Here is a 20,333-nt window from a genome sequence, read left to right on the forward strand (position 1 = left end):
TTTTGGTATAGCGATACCTCCTTCCATGTTCGTTATCGGTGGGTTTTGGCAGAGACAAATGCTCCTAATTTACATGAAATGTATTTTTCTACCTTAGAAAGCACCTAATTTTGAAAATAAGAAAAGTCCTTTTAAGGACAAGGTCCTGGGGCAGACATATCACCTGGATCATTGTGCCTTTGACCTCATGTCATGACCTTTCACATAATCATAATAAGAACATACCCATAATGCATTCAAGAAATATCTGGTTGTAAATTGCAGCATATTTTACCAGTTAAAATTTGATTCCAGTGTATAACCTTAACACCATGCACAAATACATGAAAGTTTCTCATATTATACTGATGACCCATGTTGAAAGGAATTTGACCCAAATTGTCCATTATGAGACCAACTGCTTTTACAAGTTAACCTCAAATGACCTTTGACCAAAGTACATGTATATGCAATATATGAACGATGTATATTACAATATCATGTGAGTCAAAATGACTACATTTACCAATGATAACTTTGTGAGTATGCCACAGTGGGAACCTGTTCGAATGTTTCACTGTAAAGCAGGATATGCCACTACGTGATGAAATAAAAAATATAATATAATAATATAATATAATATAACTGAAAAAAAAAGAAAGAGATGATGAATGAGATAACAAAAAAACATGAAAAATCAAAACATACCCGAAGACTTTCCTAACACGTTAAAAAAAAGGCACTTGGCCTGATGCTGACCAAAATATTAAAAAGATTCTAAAATAGAGAAAGCTGTGAATCAGAAACGTGATGAGCCTATAATAATATAATGAAAACATTTCTCATTTCTGAACAGGACTAATGTACAAGAAAGAACAAATTAGCTGCTATGTGATGAAATAAAAATATAGAGGAAAAGAATGTAAAACATGTCTTATGGAGTAGAAATAGATGATGAATCGGGATGATACATGTTACTGCTATCTTTAGTAGATAGCGAAAAAACATGAAAAATCAAATATACACAAAGCCTTTCCTAACACACATTCTGTGCACGTTTAAAAAAGCCATTCAGCCCAATTGCAGTTAGACGCTTACTTCTATCTTCAGTAGATAGCAAAAAACATGAAAAACCAAATATACCTAAAGACTTTCCTAACCCATTCTGTGCACATTTTTAAAAAGCCATTCGGCCTAACTGCAGTTAGAGTTGCTTTATCCATGGTTTTTCTAGTCTACTTTGACAGCCCCTTTTGAAATTTTATTAAAATGATTACAATTTCAGCACAAGAGCCACTCATATCCAAAAACTGGAATGCCCCAAGAAAGAAGACATTTTTCTTGAGAAAGAAGAGGAAGACCTTTTTCTTGAGAAAAAGAGGAAGACCTTTTTCTTGAGAAAGAAGAAGAAGACATTTTTCTTGAGAAAGAAGAAGACCTTTCTCTCTCGAAAGAAGAAACCTTTTTCTTGAGGATGAAGAAACCTTTTTCTTGAGAAAGAAGACTTTTTTCTCTGGGCAGAGTAGTCACTGGTTTTGTTTTGTTTTATGGAAATAGCTGGGGTGAATTGCTTATCAAGAAGGGACTGCAAAATATTTCTCACCCTTAACCACACATTTTTACCTCAAAATGCATATTTAAATAAAAACCTTACAAAAATGCCAAACTAAACAGTAGTTCATGGGTTTTATAATCTCCCATGTTTAACATTCCCAGCGTTCCACAACCTTCCATTTTGGCACCTTAGCCTTTTCTCATCAACACTATAATGTGGATATCGTCAATTATTCAGTCCTTATTGGACCATAGTTTCTTCAGTGGCCGATCCAGGCAGATTGTGGGGCACTTCACACAGAACACTAAATCTACATCAATTTGGTCTTCTAAAATTCAGATCAACCAGTGAGTACCTGTATAATGGGCTCAAATATCATGCAGTATAAGGCTGAATTTTAATATACTTCATCGCTGAGCGACGGGTGATTGGTTTCAAACCAATGAGTTACAAAAAATTTGGCGTGCTTTTTGATGCATTGGGAAAATCACGCTAGCTCATTGGTCAAATACAAATCGCTCGTCGCTCAGCGATGAAGTATAAATTCAGCTTAACAGTGCGTGTGTTGCAACAACCATATCGCGAAATGCACTAGGCAATGTAAAATGGAAGATTGGGTAATCCCGGGGCTACCGAGTCAAAATGTTCAAATTGTACAACTGACCGGCTACTTAAATGGCTTTACCGGGTAAAATGAAAGCGGAAATTGGCAATATTAAAACTTAAAATAGTCTAAATTAGGACAATTTTGGCCTAAAACCAGACCAAAGGAAGATGCACCAAGTCTTGAAATAAGCAAACTGGAACCAGGAGCAATTTGTTTTTGAACATTGCTCCTGGTTCACTGGGATTTTACAAGAACCAGGAGCAATTTCTGAAGAACAGGATCAATTTCCAAATAGTAAATCCTTTTCTGCATATACAATACAGCATACCAGCCCTTCTGCATCAAGTGCAAAACTAGAACAAGGAACAACTTGTTTTAGAAATTGCTCCTGGTTCATGTGAATTTTACAAGGACCAGGAGCAACTGATGGCTTTACGAGGGCAAATTTGCTCCTGGCGTCTGCTTATTTCAAGGCTTGAGATGCACTATTAAATGGAATAGCCCAATGCAGATCTCCACTCCCGTATGAAGTGCCTCTGTGTTTCCAACAAGTCTCTGTCGATCATTAACAATTCATTACGGTATATCACATGCCTGATATCACAGGACTGCACATAGGGAAAACCCACGCATTGAACATGATCGTTAACCGAAGCTAAGACGACAAATCCAATGTACATAAGCATGTATGCTGCATCCATTAACTGCTGAAGGACAAGTTATCGGATGTTTGTTTTAAAAAAGTGCATTCATAATTGCTGAATATAATTAAGATATTTCAGGCAACATAATACATTATATTAAAGGGACACTCAGTGATCCACAGCTTCCTGCCCCCTTCCCAGTTCCCACAACCCCAACTTACTCCAAAAGATTTTTACACCATCAGAAACCTACATGTAGGACTACATAATATTTGTGTGCATAACATTTCTTGCTGATTCGTTCGTTGACAAAGACATCAACCAATTTGTATTTTCTGTCTGTGGATAAACAGAAATTATAACACAGTGGCCTATGGAACACTGTAATACATGCAATTATGAGTCGCAAATTCAATGTCAGAGGGGGGGACTCAACACAAATGAGCATACAGGAATGCTCCCCAGGAAAGCCCTGTTTTTGGACCACGCAGCTCCAAATTAAGCCCCTGAATTTGACCAAAACAAGAGCTCTGAAAGACTCTTGATTTTGATAATTTCAGCTCTAAAAGATCCCTAAGTTGCTCAGTCCTCACATTTCTGAGTTTTTTTCAGGTGATTTTTGACCAGAAAGCCATTAAAGACCCTCGGTTTTGGTTGTTCGCAGCTCAAAAAAACAACCTTTTACTTGTTCCAAGATCCAAAAATCCCCTTTTACAGGTACATTGTAAGATCCCAAAGACCCACCACCTCAAAACTCCAGGGAGCATACTCACAAAAAAAAGTGTTTTAGCAGAATCCAATCACCTCTTGTAATCAAGACTTACAGCAAACTCAATAATTTTACAGAATTTCTCCACACCCATTTATTGCCAAAGATTCACTTTTCACAGCATTTTGATGTCACATATTGGCTAATTAATACTTCTGAAGACCTTATTACATTACAAAATAGTGGTAGGTTAATTTTGCTATAAATTCCAACATCTTTGCAAAATTCTCAAAATTAAAGTGCTCGCAAAATTGAATTTCTTTTACAATATACAGCGAAGAAAAGTCAATTTCTCCGTTAAGTGCTCTCAAAGAAAAACAGCAAAACATCAATGACCTCACAGAAATAAGGTCAGGTTTTTGTCACTTTACCATCATCTGACGTTGTATGCTTTACTGCACAATTAAACTAAATATAGCATCCAAACTGCTTGTCACACTGGGCTGTTTAATTTGATATACATACACCCCTATGGAAGACATAACCTTAATCTTCACACAGGGAGTGTTGATTTCAAATGGAGTCACCCATCCAGGTAACACCATTTGAAATTCACACTCCCTGTGTGGAAGATGAATGTTGTGTTTTCCATAGGGGTGTATGGATTTCAACTAGAATAGCCATATTACATACTTTCCCTTAGAAATGGAAACCCTTTCTTTTCTCACTCTCATAAATTTTTATCAGATAAATGTAGATTGTGCTATTAGCTTTCTAAGCGCCCTGACGATAATTGATTAATAGATAAAAATACGATGAAATAAGCTAATTTTTGAGTTTTTAAATTTCACAAATTTTGCATTCAGGTTTTGATACTTATATTGCTGGTAATGTTATTCTTCAAAGCCAATAGCACTGGCCATACCCCCAGGACACCACCAACAATTCTTTCTACAAGCAAAGGCAATTTTAGAGTGAAAAAAAATCACAAAATTTACCCAAATTGGCCAAAAAAAGCAGGCATTTCCCAATTTTGTTTTTCTTTCTTTTTTGACTGGGGAAATCACCCCAGCTGACTGCCACTGGTCAACAGCTTTAAGGTGCAAATGCTTTGTTTTGTCTAATCTGTGAAAAATTGTCTTTAAAAATTGTTATTATATAAAAAAATTACTACTTGGTTAGTTGTCATTCATTTTTTATCTTCCAATTTGAACCGATCCATCATTTGTATAGAGATAGGAATAATGATTAACTACTAGTGTTTTCATCAAATAATTTTGAAGCTGTGGTTAGGTATTGTATCCATTATAGTCAAGTCATATGACCTTTTGGTTTACAGATTATAAAAGTATAAAATTCACTGCTTTCAAGATGAAGTTCTAGTTTGTTGGAGCAGTCAAGCAAGTGTGGTTTTTCTTCCTGGTTCTGTGAGTATTTGTTAAACAATGCTTTTGAACCAATGCAGAAAATCTGGCGACTTCTGGGTCATGGAATTTTTCATTTATCACCATTTTTGGCCAATGGGAGCTGCAGTTTGCTAGACAAGACAAAATGTGATTTATGATAATTAAGCAGAGAAGATCTTACACTTCCCATAATGCATTTTTCCCATTTTAATTTCCTGTACTGATTTGATACATCCAGATCTTGCAAAATGTGTTTATTCATGTTATTTCTTGACTATCAACCCATGTTTAACAAGTCTATCTTAAAATGAACAAAATGGTAACCTGCACTAAGTAATGGGAGTGTCATTTGATGAAATAAGGTGATCACAATGCAAAGGATTCTGGGAAGGGTAACATATCTTCTCTGCTCATTAAGGCGATTTTTCAACATTAGCTTCAGTCCTACAGAAACCATTGGTTAAGAGAAAAGGCGACTTTTTAAAATAATTTGGCAACCCTGCGTCAATACTGCTTTCTTTAACGGACTACCTAAACAAATGTTTGCGTTCCATTATGTTCTAACATCTCAATACACCATGCCTTACAATGCCTATCAAATAGTATGCATGTATGTACTAAGTGCTTGATAAATATTAGTCCAAAAGAGTGGCTTTCTTATTGGGTTTGACTTGCAGAATGACTTGAGATCTATCTCTAGCCCAAAAGTTGTGTTCCATGCTGAAGTTTTGAAGAGTCAGATTATGATAGCACAGATGTCCAATGCAATCTCTGTCAATGTATTTATACTGAACACCTTGAATGACTGATTTTTATTTGTGACCGCCGTACACAACGAATGAGCCGTAGATTCCTCCCCCGGTCAATTTTGTTTTATTTTGTGTTTAAAAAATATATATCATAAGCTTTAAAATGGTATATTTGGAACTTTGCTCCTTCAACAAAATGGTAGCTTTTTTCGTTTCTACATGTGTCTCTTTTTCCATATTGCTGGTAATAAATATCAAACAGTCATAATTGGCCTTCATTTCAAATCATCCCCAAGTCAACGAAGTTCAGGAATATCCTTTCATTGTTAATTGTTGGTTATTATACCTAGACAAAATACAATGCTTTGTAACCCATCACATGAACAGGATTTAGCAAAAGCAAACAAAGACCAGAGCTATTAAGAATTCTATAGAGATCTAAGCTAGAAGCTTATTATCCTCTTCAAGAATATGATTATTGATTGAAATGAGATACATGCTGCGCCAAATTGAGGTACCTATGAATACGACTTTCATGAACATTTTACACTGTAACTCAGAATACAATTTAGGACATTTTATGGCTCATTTGTGCTGTACGGTCACATTTATGTATTTTTAATGAGTCACCATCAACTGGGTTGTTTCTACTGCTCTGCTAAAGGCAGGTAACATGTTCACTCCCTATGTATTTAGCGGGGAGACCAAATTAATGAAACAAAAACCTGCAATTAGTGGGGAGTCCTGAAGTAGAGAAACTTTTTTTTTGAGAACTTTTTTGTGACCTTCAAGCTACGTAAGGTCAGATTTGGATCAGGCACGCTGTATTCGTCTCCGTAGTGTGACATTAAAATCAATCCTTGCCAGATCAACAACTGGTTCATACTATCTGTGTTTAGATATTTTCCTGTATTTCGTGAACAAACAGGGGATAACTAATAATATTTCGTTTTGATACCATCTTTGCATATGTCCATGGGGGCCAAAGGTGGCAAATTTGAAATTGAGATAAATGCAAAAATATGGAGTAAAAAAACAATAAAATACATAAGAAAGTGGACCTTATAAAACGAACCAAGTATGCTAGACCTTTGGTGTTTTCAGTATATGATAGCTTAATTTTTGTGTAAGGTACTAATGATTGTAAGTCAATTATCAAAAATGCCTCCTTTGGCCCCCATGGAGCAGATTGTTTCACATATAATGTTTTTGTTCTCATAGGTCATTTATCTAAATGTACCATGGGACATCAGAAGTCTGAATTAATTTATATACTACAACCAACCAAATTCAAATGCACCCAGCCCAGGGTTCGAATTTGTGTAAATATTTTGCGTAGCAGTTTTTGGCTAATTCATCATCATCAGGATACTTCTATATACTAAAGCACTATAAAAAGTGCTATACAAATGCAAAATTGGGTAGCAGTTGCTTCAAAACAAGGAGCAAACTGCTATGCGATACAGCCGAATTCAAACCTGTCCCAGCCTATGCCCAGCAAGTCTCCACTGCTGGGGTTCGAACCCAGAACCTTATGTACCAAAGGGGAGCACCCTTAATACTACACCACACTGTCACGAACCTACTACTTCAACATGCACAACTGATAGAACAAGTCCTATTTTTTTCACTATTAAAGTACTTTTTTTTAAATCTTGTGCATACTTTTTGCCTAAGACTTTGACAAATGTAACAGGATATATAGGACAAGACTAAATAAACTCTTTCCGTTACATCACCTGTTCAGCTGTTTTGAAACGCTATCGTATGCTGCAGAGGGATTAGGTTTAGCCACATTCTTATATCGCTGACAGTGATGAAAACAGTTTGTATTGTAGTAAAATGATGTACATAGGGTATCAATCGTAATCTAAATCTGTGAAAATGAGCTTTCTAACTATTTTGCTGAAAAAATATTCAATTATGCATCTAATCAGAATATTAATTACTAGTAGTACCGTCAACAGGGGTGAGATTGATCAAATTGGGCCTTTTTATGTTTGTAACTCTGGCACATATAATTTTTTGGTGGATTATATTAATTGTTTATAACAAATAGGGTCCCCACTTTATATCAATATATAATGTATGATGGTAGGAATTGCGTTTGTATAATTTTTTTTTTTTAATCAAAGAGTGATCAATCTCACCCAATATATGGGGTGAGATTGATCACTCATTGTTGACTGTATAAAGTATGTAGGGGGCCTATATGATCAATGTCACTACTGCTATGGGGTTAGATTGATCAAAATTTGGTGTTTTAAAAATTCTGAAACATTTTCAAATCAAAATGTTTTATGCTGATATACCAAATCTGGTACGAAAATGTTCTACCAGGTTTTTTTTGTGCTTGTTGTTAAGCCTATTGAACAGTGTTCCATATGGTATTCCATAAGTTCTCACCCAGGTGATTAATCCTCATGATCAATCTCACCCCTGTTGACGGTAGTAAGACAAGATTTCATATAAGCTGAAATGGTAAAGAAATGTAGATAGACACCTGCCTACATGCCGCTCATTAACAGGATGTGTGTGGTGATCACATCAAGACAGGTCCCAACTTCTCCCATTGAATCAGACCAACCTAGATAAGAATTTTTTCATCGTAGCAAGGAGTTGTACAGATGTATTCTGTACAAAATATTTGTCTAGCTGCTCCTTGAACAGATCAGTTAGCATGAAAATGTTGATATATGATCATAATAGCCATGATTTATCCACAAGTTTTAAGCTACATGTATAAAATGGCCAATGATAATTGATATCGATTTCAGCAGTTTGTACAGGCTGTGATATGAGCATTGCTGCCCTGGTTTACCATATAGGGCCTACATTCCATCTGTATCCAGGCTAATCTAGAACTAAAAGGTGCCTGTAATAACCTGATTTTAAATGATGAGCTGGTTTCAATTATCTAGTCTATATCAATCAGCAATAGCAAATATTCCGTATAGAAATGATGGGAAAATATTACATAGACTTTGATCATTGTCAATTATACTATCAAAATATGACAAACAATACATTTTCCCCATTTTCTTTAATAGTCCTTTTCACAGCAAGTCTTCCTAACTCTAAATTAGGGATTCAATCATGTTTCACCATTGTTCATCACCGTTTAAAAACATTACGTCCACGTTGTTTGCATGGTTTACTTCGTGAATACAGCTTTAGCTGCCAGAGCGAAGTAAACCATGCAGACGCGTCAGACGCGAGTTGTTAAACGGTGATGAACAATGGTGAAACATGATTGAATCCCTTTTAACAATGAAAACAAGCTAAAGATTCACAGGATTATTTCATAAGGATGTCCAGTTTAGTCATTGCCACTTAACATGACAAGAAGATCAATTATTTTTCTGTGGATATCAGCAATAGAGTTACAGAATAAAAGGGCAATGTTTAGCCGCTTCCTCCAAATAATGAAAACAACATGAAGCGCACACAAGTTCCAGGCATGGCATATTTTACGCGAGAACACGTAATGCATATACACGATTCCTTTAATTTCAACATTCGCGTATATGCTATACAAGTATGGATTCATCACGGATTAACAAAGGTTGGCTCCTGTACAAAGGTATAGGAAGAGTTGTTGAATACTGAATTGGTCATGACACTTCCACTAGTCCTGTTTCCTCTAATTAATTTTCCCTGACACTAGGTCTGCCTGATTATATTCACCCTCTAGTCCAGTCACATACTTTGTACATGTAGTCCAACACAGTATATTCATATCTGGGTGTTATGTCTGTGCAGCTTTGCACTGGGCAAAGCCAAGTTGATCATCAGTATTCACGGAACAACATTATCTTCAATTGATTATAGATTCAATCCTTCTCAATTTTCAACAATACATCTCCACATATTGAAGAGTTAGAGCCAAAAGGCCCTAAGTACAAAAACGACATGTAATTATACAGGCATTTTTGTACTTAGGGCTTTACATTTTCGCTGATAACAGTTTCTGTGGCTGTAAATATATGTACAATCATAGGTGCCCTGTGTTTAAGAATTATGGTACCAGGCAGCCCTATGTGCAAAGATACCGTTTTGAGATACAGGTATTTTTGTACTTAGGGCCTGTCTCTCATGCATTTCTTGCATAGTGTTGTACTTAGGGCTTTACATTTTCACTGATAACAGTTTCTGTGGCTATAGCTTGACTATGGCTATACTATCATAAGGTGCCCAGTGTTGTAAGGATTATTTTGGCACCAAAATCTCATTTTGGCCAAAAATGCTCTAAGCATTGCTAAGGGCCTTTTGGCCCTGAACCCTCAATATTCTCTGCACATGCACCAAAACTAAGTGAATTACAATTTTCTAAGATGTCCATAATAATCAACTTTCTACTGCGATAAAATGATCAATGAAAATTTAGCATCATAGTACATACACCCATGTCTAGCCACACATCATTTTGGACAGGAAGTTTGTTCCCTTACAGGTCCAGAGTTGCTACCCCAAAGCAGCATGTTTCTACTGAGCAAAAGGTTGACGGCCGGGGTTGACGGTTAATGCAAGGTAATGCCGGGTGATGCAAGGAATACACAGTAAAGCCCCCGGTAGAAACAGATCGGATAAAGGATGATACAGGGTGGGGCAAGTTAACCTTACCATCATCAACGGTCAAACACTTTTTGAGGTGGTTATTAGTGAGTAATACGTGTTGATGTGCCCTGTAGAAACAGCCCTGATGATGATTTAGTGGGTCACTTACATTACAGCACAAACGATTCAAATCGGACCTTAAAACAGCTTGATGGTCATGAAAAATGTTTTTCTAGACTTCCACCCTCCCCACTAAATATGTGAATCATACCTTGCATTTGCAGCACAGCAGAAACGACCCGGTTTACGGTGAGGACTAAAAATGCAGGGAAATAAAAAGTGCAGTAATGCGCAGTGCTCAGTATAAACGCTCTCAATGTTTCTATTCAGCAAATGTTACACCAATGACAACATTGCATAAAAGTACCTAATAGTACACGCCGCAGGCACTATACGCTATCCACAAGCCAGTTGAGGTGCCTCTCTGTGCCTCTGTGTCAGAGCTCCACACCTCAGCTCACACTCTGCTCTCTCTCTTTTCGGTGATCCAAGGGAGCTGAGCAAGTTCTAAATAAAAGCATCAGCCTGTACCCCGGTTTTTACTCGCAAGTCCCTAGGGATGGATTGGTCATCACTCATTGTAGCCTAGATCTACCCACCTGATATCACACCTTACATTGACAAGCTGTGTGTGTAAAACTCTATGTACTAGACTAGTAGTTGCATATGGGCCTCATCCAGAGGCACCTTCATATTGAAGTGTCTTCTAGTAACACTCAGTGACAAGTTGTATGTGTACAGGATTCGCAAACATGGGATACTGTCTTAGATCTTGAGTAAAAATTTTACAATCTCGATGATATAAAACATATTGTGCAATAAATTGTGTGGGGGGGGGGGGGTACCTGCGGGCGGAGTGTTTGGTGTAAGTGTTTGGTTCTTTGCTTACAAATGAGGGCATACAAGAGACTTTTCAAATTTAAACCATGGACCTACTTGCAAATGAGGACCGTCCTGAGTTCATGGAGGTTTGTAGTATGTCAAAATGATTTTAGAGATCTATACGACCTCTATTCAACATTAAAAATACCGTCCGTGGTTGCTGGCCATATTTTGTATTATGAATCATACACAGCTATACACATACAAAATCCGCTAGATCTATTGTCCTCGGTATGTTGATTAAAAACCGATTCAGACATCCTCGTTTGGACATCAATACACAAGGTCCACGATTTCTGGCACACCTTGGTAGGGGTGGGGTGTGCATGAATCTAGATATTTTTGTGCTTGTGTGGGGTTGGTAAATGTATAGGTGTGAATGTATGTGAATTATGTGTATGCATGTATTTTTGCACTGCACTGAACCATGTACAGGTACATCAAGAGACAGCCCATCCCACATACACCCCACCAAAGTGGTAGTCATGAGGGTGGAACACCCCTACATGCCAATCCAGGAAAATGTCTAGTTTGTTTCTGTAAATGTTGAAAATAAGCCCTTTTTTGAAAAATAAATTCACGTAAGGTTCACTTTTTTTTTAAATACACCTTTTTTTGAAGGAAACATTCACAAAAGGTCCACTTTTTTTTTAAAGCTCCATACACCTGCCCAAAACAAATCCTGGTCACACACCTGTACCCACACCCAGTAATGCAGACCAATGCAACAGTCCTGGCAATGGTGTGCATCACATTAATGCTTAATATACTTTGCAATTACAAGAATGGTGATAAAATCACCGTATAAACTATATAGCAATTCATGCAGATATATGTACGAAGTGATAATACAGCCGGTTATAAATCAAACAACCCATGTAACATGTTTGAAAATGCAAACATATTTCTTTTTTTTGTTTAATTTTTGTCATCTACATTCATTCTAAATGTCTAGTGAATTCAAGACACCATGTTGTTTCAAGCGCATTGTATGGCAACAACCCTTGTAAAAATAAACTATTCCACATATGCTCACAGTAGATATCCAATTTAATACTTCAGCATCTGTTGCGTCTTTACCTGCGCTGCAAAAACGCTGCATACACACTTCCTGTATCATCATAGAAATGCCCCACTATAAATAGCTCTTCATATCGTCAAAATAACTACAAAATGCACTCCCCAGTCCAAATCAATGCACATCAATCTATCACAACATCCGATGGCTTAAATTATCTCAACAATTATTGCAATGATTATGCAAGAGACACTTACTGTTAATACACTGACTGACACAGATTGGTAATTAGCTAGTAGTAATTTTATCCAGTCCTCGCCGCACACAGTAGTTTGTTAGTAAATTCCCTTTGACTTGACAGTTTTACATTCATCAAAGTGTCATAACAGCATTTATATGCCGAGTATACAGATGCTATATCAAGCTACCGGTGGCCGTGCATGGGCACTGACTTCTATAAGCCAAGAGATACACAGCTTAGAACGTATGTATGCCGTACGTGTGTGGTTTACGTACGCAATGATGAACACACTCTTTTCTTCCACACATACACACACCGGTTGAAAGATGAGGATGCATTCACTTGCTACATAACCATACAAATCACAAAGGGTTGCCAGCTTATTTCCCACATGGTGCACTAAAAACTCTGATGAGCAAATACCGTTTTGCTTTTTGTAAATAAAAAAATTTTCCAACACAATTTCAGTACTAAATTACACAAATGAACAGGCCTACTATATATAAAGCTCTTTTTACACCGAGAAGGAACTTTGGCACGTTTTTATCCTGTTTATGTGCACCTTCTTGAAGCATAATATTGAAAAAGTACTTGAAATTGCTTGCCCCCTTCCCCCTTTTAACCTGCTCCATTGAAATTTGCTTGCCCCTCCTCCCCTTTAGCGTGCCAAAATCACCTTGCTAAAATTACCCCCTCCCTCCCCACCCCTGAGGTGCACATAATTATTGCACCTCTCCAATGATTCAGGAGGGCAGTATGTACAATTGTGTCAAATAGAATCAAGTGTAGATTCAGCTTAGCAAAAATTCAATTCACTATTTTATTTTGATACCAAAAATAATATCACAATGGGCTATTCCAGCTGAAATCCATACACCCCCTATGGAAGACATGACTTCAATCTTCCACACAGGGGGTGTTAATTTCAAATGGGGTTACCTGAATGGGTGACTGCATTTGAATCTGCACTCCCTGTGACTGTGTGGTCATGTATTCCATAGAGGGTGTACATTATACATTTCAACTGGAATACCCATTTCTTGATCCACTCACTAGGATCCACAACATGCTCATCTATCAGGGGAACAGTTCTTAAACCCCAATACATTTGTACATTCATTGAATGACCTTTGAAGATTTGGGTACAAAAACTCATACTCTGCAACTTGAGGTCAAATTTTGCACTATGATTTTGTAATTGAGGTTATTGGACTATGCCATTGGGATGAGGCTCGAACAATACTGACTGACACCATTTGGTTTAAACGCTGCACTGAGAGCAGACAGACACAACTTAAGGGAACAACTCAAAAGTTCAATGATGTCCTATAATTATATATCTAGTATCATTTCAGGGCATCTTAGCTGACTCCTCCCTCCCCATCTGTAACAAATAGTGGGTCAAAAATAACATTGACATTTTTTTGAAGCAAAGAGCATAGGAGTAACGTTTCAACATTTATAATCCCCTCCCTCCCACCCTAGCGACATGTTTGTAGGACATTATCAATTGGGTTTTGAAGTAATCCGTAACCACCGGGTATAAGCCCACCTTCGGCTATAAGCCCACCCCCTATTTTTCAAAACATTCTGGGAACAAGAGTGCACTCAGGTATAAGCCCAGTACTAAATTTTGGCCAAGTTCTTAAATCAAATCAATGCTTTGCTCTCATATTTAAGAACAAACATAAAAAATATCAGTTGCTAATTAACATTCCACACTTATAATTTTAAGAAATTGACATAGATGATAGAAATTACTGGAACATTGAGCATATACAAATGAGGGTGATTGTTCTTATTTTTAAATTCAAGCACTAGCCCTTCCCCGGTTATAAACCCACCCCCATTTTTGAAGTGAAATCTGCCATCTAGGGGAGTGGGCTTATATACGAGTGGTTGAGTGGTTACGGTAATAGCACACTCACTATATGACGTAAAGTGCCTTAGCAAATGAATACAAGACCTACATTGATATTTTGGGTTTGCCCCTAATTCAACTAAAATAACAGCACACTCAATATATATGACGTCAAGTGCCTTAGCAAATTAATACAAGACCTACATTATTTTGTTGTAAGTTTGTCAAAAGACGTTGTTTACTTTACTACAATAGATATAAGCATTTGGTCAACACAACCTACATTCTGCTTCAAATGAGTTAACACAGGTTGGTCTACAGGCTACTGCAATACATTCATCTCTTAGTCATGTTAGTTCTATGCTACGCAGCAGAGAGGAAAAATTAATCAATCAAACCATAGACTCTACATTATTTCATGATTTCCAAATTAACCCTAACGCCCTAGCTGCTTTTTGGTGAGGGGGAAGGAAAGAAGGAAGGAAGAAAGAAAGAAGAAGAAGAAAACTGTTTTTCTCGGTGCGGTTTTGAACCACCGACCCTTCGCCCCCTTCAGGCGCCAGACACGCGTGCAGGCCTACCTTGCCACGGGGTGTAGCTTTGCCGCCAAGCTTTCCGTGACCATATGACTGTTCGCATGATGACGCAATCGCATCACGTGTGATACCTGCATATGCTTTGTGAACTGTGGTTTTTTGTTGTTTGGTACGGTTAGGGTTAGCAAATATTCAAGCACTTCATTCCATTCTGCCTTGATCATCACTCTAGTGTGTTGTCTCCCACTTTTTTCAGTGTTTTCAAAGGCTTCCCAAAATGTTCATCCACGGCCAACTTTAGCATCTATACATAATCTAACATTATTTGACAATTTTGCTATTTCCATGTCTTCACTCCAATCTTAGTCTTTGTCAAAGACCTCGCTATCCTAGAGGGGCGGCGAAGGCTTGCGACAGCGACAGAAAGGCACGAGATCTATGTGCATATAGCATTTACTCTGCCTTCAGTAGAATAATATAGATGACGCTCCCACTATGGTGCTCCAGGCAGAGCCTTGTTGAAAGGCTACTCCAATCTCCAACTTACTTATCCTAAGAACATGAACTGTTGTGTCTTTAAATAGATGTCCTACATTTCAAATCAGATGTTGGCACAGTATCTATATGTACATAACTCACAGAATATTGCAAAACAAATGTAACTTAACCTAACGAGTTGCGTAGCTGGGGGCAAAGGGAGGGCACATGCCCTGAACACCATCATAGGGAGGGGGAACTAAATCAATTCAGCACCCCCTATATCGTTTCTGTGCCCCCGGCAAGCTGTGAAAGTCAAAATGTCAACAGTAATTTGAAAGATTCTTTAAGACCGAATTCAACTTGTCTGGCCTTGTTTTGAGTACTTATAAAAGCATGCAGAATTTGACATACGACATGTCCTTTTACGTCCCAGCATTAATTTTGCCTGTCCTAGGACCAAACTGCCCATCCCAAAATGACGGGTGGACAGCTAACACCCTAGGATACATGCATCATTCTGTACCCTTGCTTCCAGGCATCACAGCACCTAGAAACGCCACTGAAATTACCAATTCAATTAAGCATAAAACCATCACACCTGGCAACATGAAACACTTAGACTGTAAAATTGGAAATATTTATGCCACTATCATTTTCACACTTCATGCACTCTTGTAAGCTTCCACAAAATTCATTGCGCAAAAATCATATTTACAGTAATTGCTTGCACAACAATTATCAGTAAGGCAAAAATGATCTTCCGCTGATGGTGCCTGGAGTAATTACTCGGCAAATCATAAATGACCAGTGGAGTTTAGCACTTCTGGGATAACAGGCATTTTCATAATTTTTTTAATATCAAATTATCATCTTGCTATACCAATATGTACACTTCGTATTGAGAAACATTTTGTTAAGTTACCATGACAACTCATTGTGCTTAGCTTTGCATGATTAAAATTATCAGGTGAGAATAGGTAAGTATTTAAAGGCACTAGCCAGTAAATGAACTGAAATTATTTATAATATTTGTGGTTTTGTGACTAAATAATGTCAATATATATTTTTCTTGATTCCACTTGAGTTATTTATAACCTCCTTATACTGAGCATAAACAAGCAGCATTAAGGGGGTACTACACCCCTGTGGTAAATTTGTGACTATTTTTGCTTTTTCTCAAAAACTTATAACACACTGGTAAAAAAAGTTATGTATAATATAGGGGCAATGAATCCAGTTCCTACACTGGAATTTCAGTGACACAAGACAAGCGTTCGTTATTTAGGATAAGAAATGAGGTACCGCTAGGATGTACCTCGATCCGATCATATATACTGAACCGCTTGTCTTGAGTCAATTAAATTTCAGTGTAGTAATTGGATTCCTTGCCCCAATAATATACATAACTTTTGTTACCAGTGTGTTATTATTTTTGAGAAAAATGCAAAAATGGTCACAATTTACCACAGGTGTAGTACCCTTAAAGCTATGTGATGTGATCTGTGAAAACTCTTCACATGCCGTATTATGCTAAATTTGTTTTATACAGCCAAATAAAAGCTACAATTTTTCTTCCTCTTTTTCACTTCTTCTGAGCTCGTAACTTTTGATGTTGAAGTCACAGGTACAAAATGAAAACAGTTCTTGAGACAATTTTTTTTGTCTAAAAAAAAATAAACATTTCACCATGTGACAGATCGCATCACATAGGCCTATATTGTAACATGTATGAATGAATGCTATATTTAAAACCTAAATCCTTAGATATGGGTCCCTATTTTGGGTAAAATTACCTTTAGAAATGGGCATGGGTTTTAGCAGCACGAGCCACACACCCCTGTATGAGTTATAAAGAAAATGTTTTGTTGCCCAAGAAAGTGTTTTCTGAATTTCCTTACGATAAGTGATCCCAAACTGTTTTTATCATTTCTCTTTCCTTTATTTTGTCCATGAGATGTTATCTTTCCCCTAGATATGCATTACCACAGAAATCCTGGTAACTGACTTTTGCGTGGACATGTATCCGTGTAAGAAATTGATTACAATGTCACATTAATGACTATCGTACTAAGAGTTAACCTCCATCTGATCACGACTTGGGACATGCATAATGCTGTCTAGACGTGGTACCACTGTAAGCAAAATAAAATTCTCCTTTTGGAATGTTTAGGGAATTCCCCTAATTTCAATACGTTGATATCAAATTTCATCGGGAATTTCCCTACTAATACTAAATAGCAACATTCATCATGTTCTCCTGAAGTGTGTTGAAGATAAGGCCAAGTAAAAAATAAAACATGTTTCACGTCCGGTTTTCAAAAAAAAAGGAGGAAGAGGGGCTTTTTATTTTCTATTTTAATCGCAAAATTGATGTAAATACCCATACTTAAAGCTGTTTTAGCGTACATACAATAATGCCTGGAAAAAGGAGGAGGCCCTTTTTTATTTGTTGTTCTGAGAGTTACACCCCCTCTAATGATCACAAAACCTACTTAAAATGTTTCTTGTATCTTAACAAGGCTACAGAAAGCATCCCAACTTCCTAGACATATTTTTTGAAAAGTTAGTTAAAGTGAATTTCAAAAAATAAAAATATATTTCAGGAAACCTCAAAAAAGGAAGCGGGAGGGGACGTGAAACATGTTTATTTTTTTATTTGGCCTAATAATAATGCTTTTCTTTTTTCTTTTCTTTTTTCTTCTTTAACTTGCTAAATGATGCAATCATGCAAAGGTTAACAAAGATAAATCGTGGCATTAGTGGACTTATTTCATTTCTTTATTTTACAGACAAGCATTTTTGAAACTGGGTACAAAACAAATAAGTACACAAGCAACCACAAAAGTTTACCAGGATGGGGACCAGGGGGTGGGTGGGGCTGAGAGGCTCAAAACTGGCTGACTTTACATTCTTTTGTGGATACCAACAACTGTCAGTCTGGATAGACATTTTTTCACCGGCAGACATAAACCCCGGAATGTTGCGTCTGACATCAGAGCAGAGGTGCGGTGTGATTGGTTGCTGACCTGCGCAGTACAGCGTAATTGGTCTGATTGCCAAGAAGTCAGACGCAATATTGCAAGTTTATCTCTGCCGGTGACTGTAGTACAACTTCTCCCGGTCGAACACTGTTACAGGGAGCCGAAAAATACATTAAACTAAAGGCATTTCTGCTATCAATGTCCATATATGTTTTTCTTGAAATCTCTGAAATGTGTGTGGAGGTGGGGGGGGGGGAGAAAGAAATAACCTGGCAAAATAATTTCACATCTCATATTGAATATGTAGGTGGATTGGGCAGTCACCAAGGCAGGTATCGACCTAATCACTACTAGCAGCCACATGCTCATTTATCAGGGCACAATTCTTTAACTCCAATACATTTGTACATTTATTGAATGACCTTTGAAAATTTGGGTACGAAAACTCATACTCTGCAACCTGAGGTCAAATTTTGCAGTATGATTGTTTAATTGAGGTTATTGAACTATGCAATTGGGATGAGGCCATTGTGGTCCATAGTGATAACCCAATCAATATATAAAGGTCTTGCGATCCCGTGTATCTTGATGCCCTTAAGATACAAATCAACCAGCCAGCCTTAAGTCTTAAGGCTCCAGCTGCATTTCAATGATGCTAACAGGCAAGCATTTCTATCCCTCTCACTCTCTCTCCTCCTCCTCCTCCTCTCTCTCTCTCTCTCCTGGCCGTCAAAATATTATGGTAAATATAGAGAGAGTCCATCTGTGACATGTAGATGTGCTGACAGCTTTTGGTACAAGCATGAAAACTTGAGCATTAGATTATCGGATTATAGAATCTGAACCAATTATGATAAAAATGATGATCGCTAACCGCCCTACCTCCGTGTCAGAATATGACGTAGAGAAAAAGAGAGTGGGAGAGAGAGAGAGAAAAAGAGGCAGATGGACAGACAAAGAGATTAAAGGGAGAAAATGATGAGACATGCAGATAGACTAGCGCAATTAAAAGGTGGTAGAGAGATCAAGAGAGTAGAGGAGGGTGGGAGGGAGGAAGGAAGGGAGGGGAGGGAGGGAGAGAGGGAGGGAAGGAGGAAGAGGTGGACTGTAGGAAGAAATGATGGGGCTGGGAGAGCCAGAGAGAGCAAGCGAGTCGAGGGAGGGAGGAAGGAAGAAGGGTTGGGAGGGGGAAGAGAGGGAAGGAGGGAGGAAGAGCATTTAAGGAAGGGGAGAAAGACAAAGAGAGAGAGAGAGAGAGCAAGTGAGTTGAGGGAGGGAATCGGATGAGGGAGGGAGGGAGGGGGAGGGAGAAAGGGGAGGGAGGAAAGAGAAAGAGAGACTTGTGGAGACAGAACCTCTGTCAAAACATTAACATAGTATAGTCAAATAAAACCTTTAGTTTCTGAATCAAAGCTTCAGATTATAAAAGAGTACGGTTATTAATTTTGTAACAAGCAAGCCATTAATAACTTGCATCATTCCATCCCACTGGAGACACATCCTCAACCTGTTTTCAAAGAAATGAGTATCTCTTTTAATTGCAACTTCTGAAATTCACATTGTGCTTTAATTTCAAAAGCATGTACATCTATAAATTACCTTGGGTCCTATGCTTCTACTTCAGAATGTCAAAGAACATCCCCAAGTTGCAGCGAGAAGTACCAAGAACATGCATTTGAACATATCAAGCCTTAACAAGTGGTCCCGGTTCAGTTGTTTATTGGTTTCTAACATGTGCTTCTTTTGATTCAAAATAAAGAGAATTTAGTAAAAGAACAAAACATTAATTTGAATACAATGTCCTCTCTAATTAAACTTCCGACATGTTGCAAGGGGGCGTTAATCAGGTCTCTTGGCTGCACACATCGTGAAATTAGCGATCGTATGTTCGAAAATATGGGTAAATGTATGGTATTTTGACAGCATTTATGGAACAATTTGTCTGAAAATAATGGTGGGGGATTTATTACAGAGGGGCTTTAATTAGAGAGAATATAGATCTTCATTTGGCTGCATCTCATTTTAGTTCGGTAAAAATTCCATAATTGGCATAACCAAACCACTAATT

General features: G+C 37.6%; 1 protein-coding gene across 3 annotated transcripts in view; it reads right to left on the minus strand.

Annotated features, from left to right (window-relative positions):
• Positions 1–20,333, minus strand: part of LOC140166173 (hippocalcin-like protein 1) — a 290,306-nt gene that overhangs the window by 204,021 nt on the left and 65,952 nt on the right. The window contains exon 1 of one of the 3 annotated variants that reach the window (XM_072189573.1): positions 12,424–12,737. The exons of the other annotated variants lie outside the window; for them this stretch is intronic. The gene's annotated coding sequence lies outside the window, so the exon portion shown is untranslated. Of the gene's footprint in view, positions 1–12,423; positions 12,738–20,333 lie in introns of those variants that run through there. 3 annotated transcript variants of the gene reach the window in all.

Source organism: Amphiura filiformis, chromosome 12, assembly GCF_039555335.1.
Source record: "Amphiura filiformis chromosome 12, Afil_fr2py, whole genome shotgun sequence".
Classification (NCBI taxonomy): Eukaryota; Metazoa; Echinodermata; class Ophiuroidea; order Amphilepidida; family Amphiuridae; genus Amphiura; species Amphiura filiformis.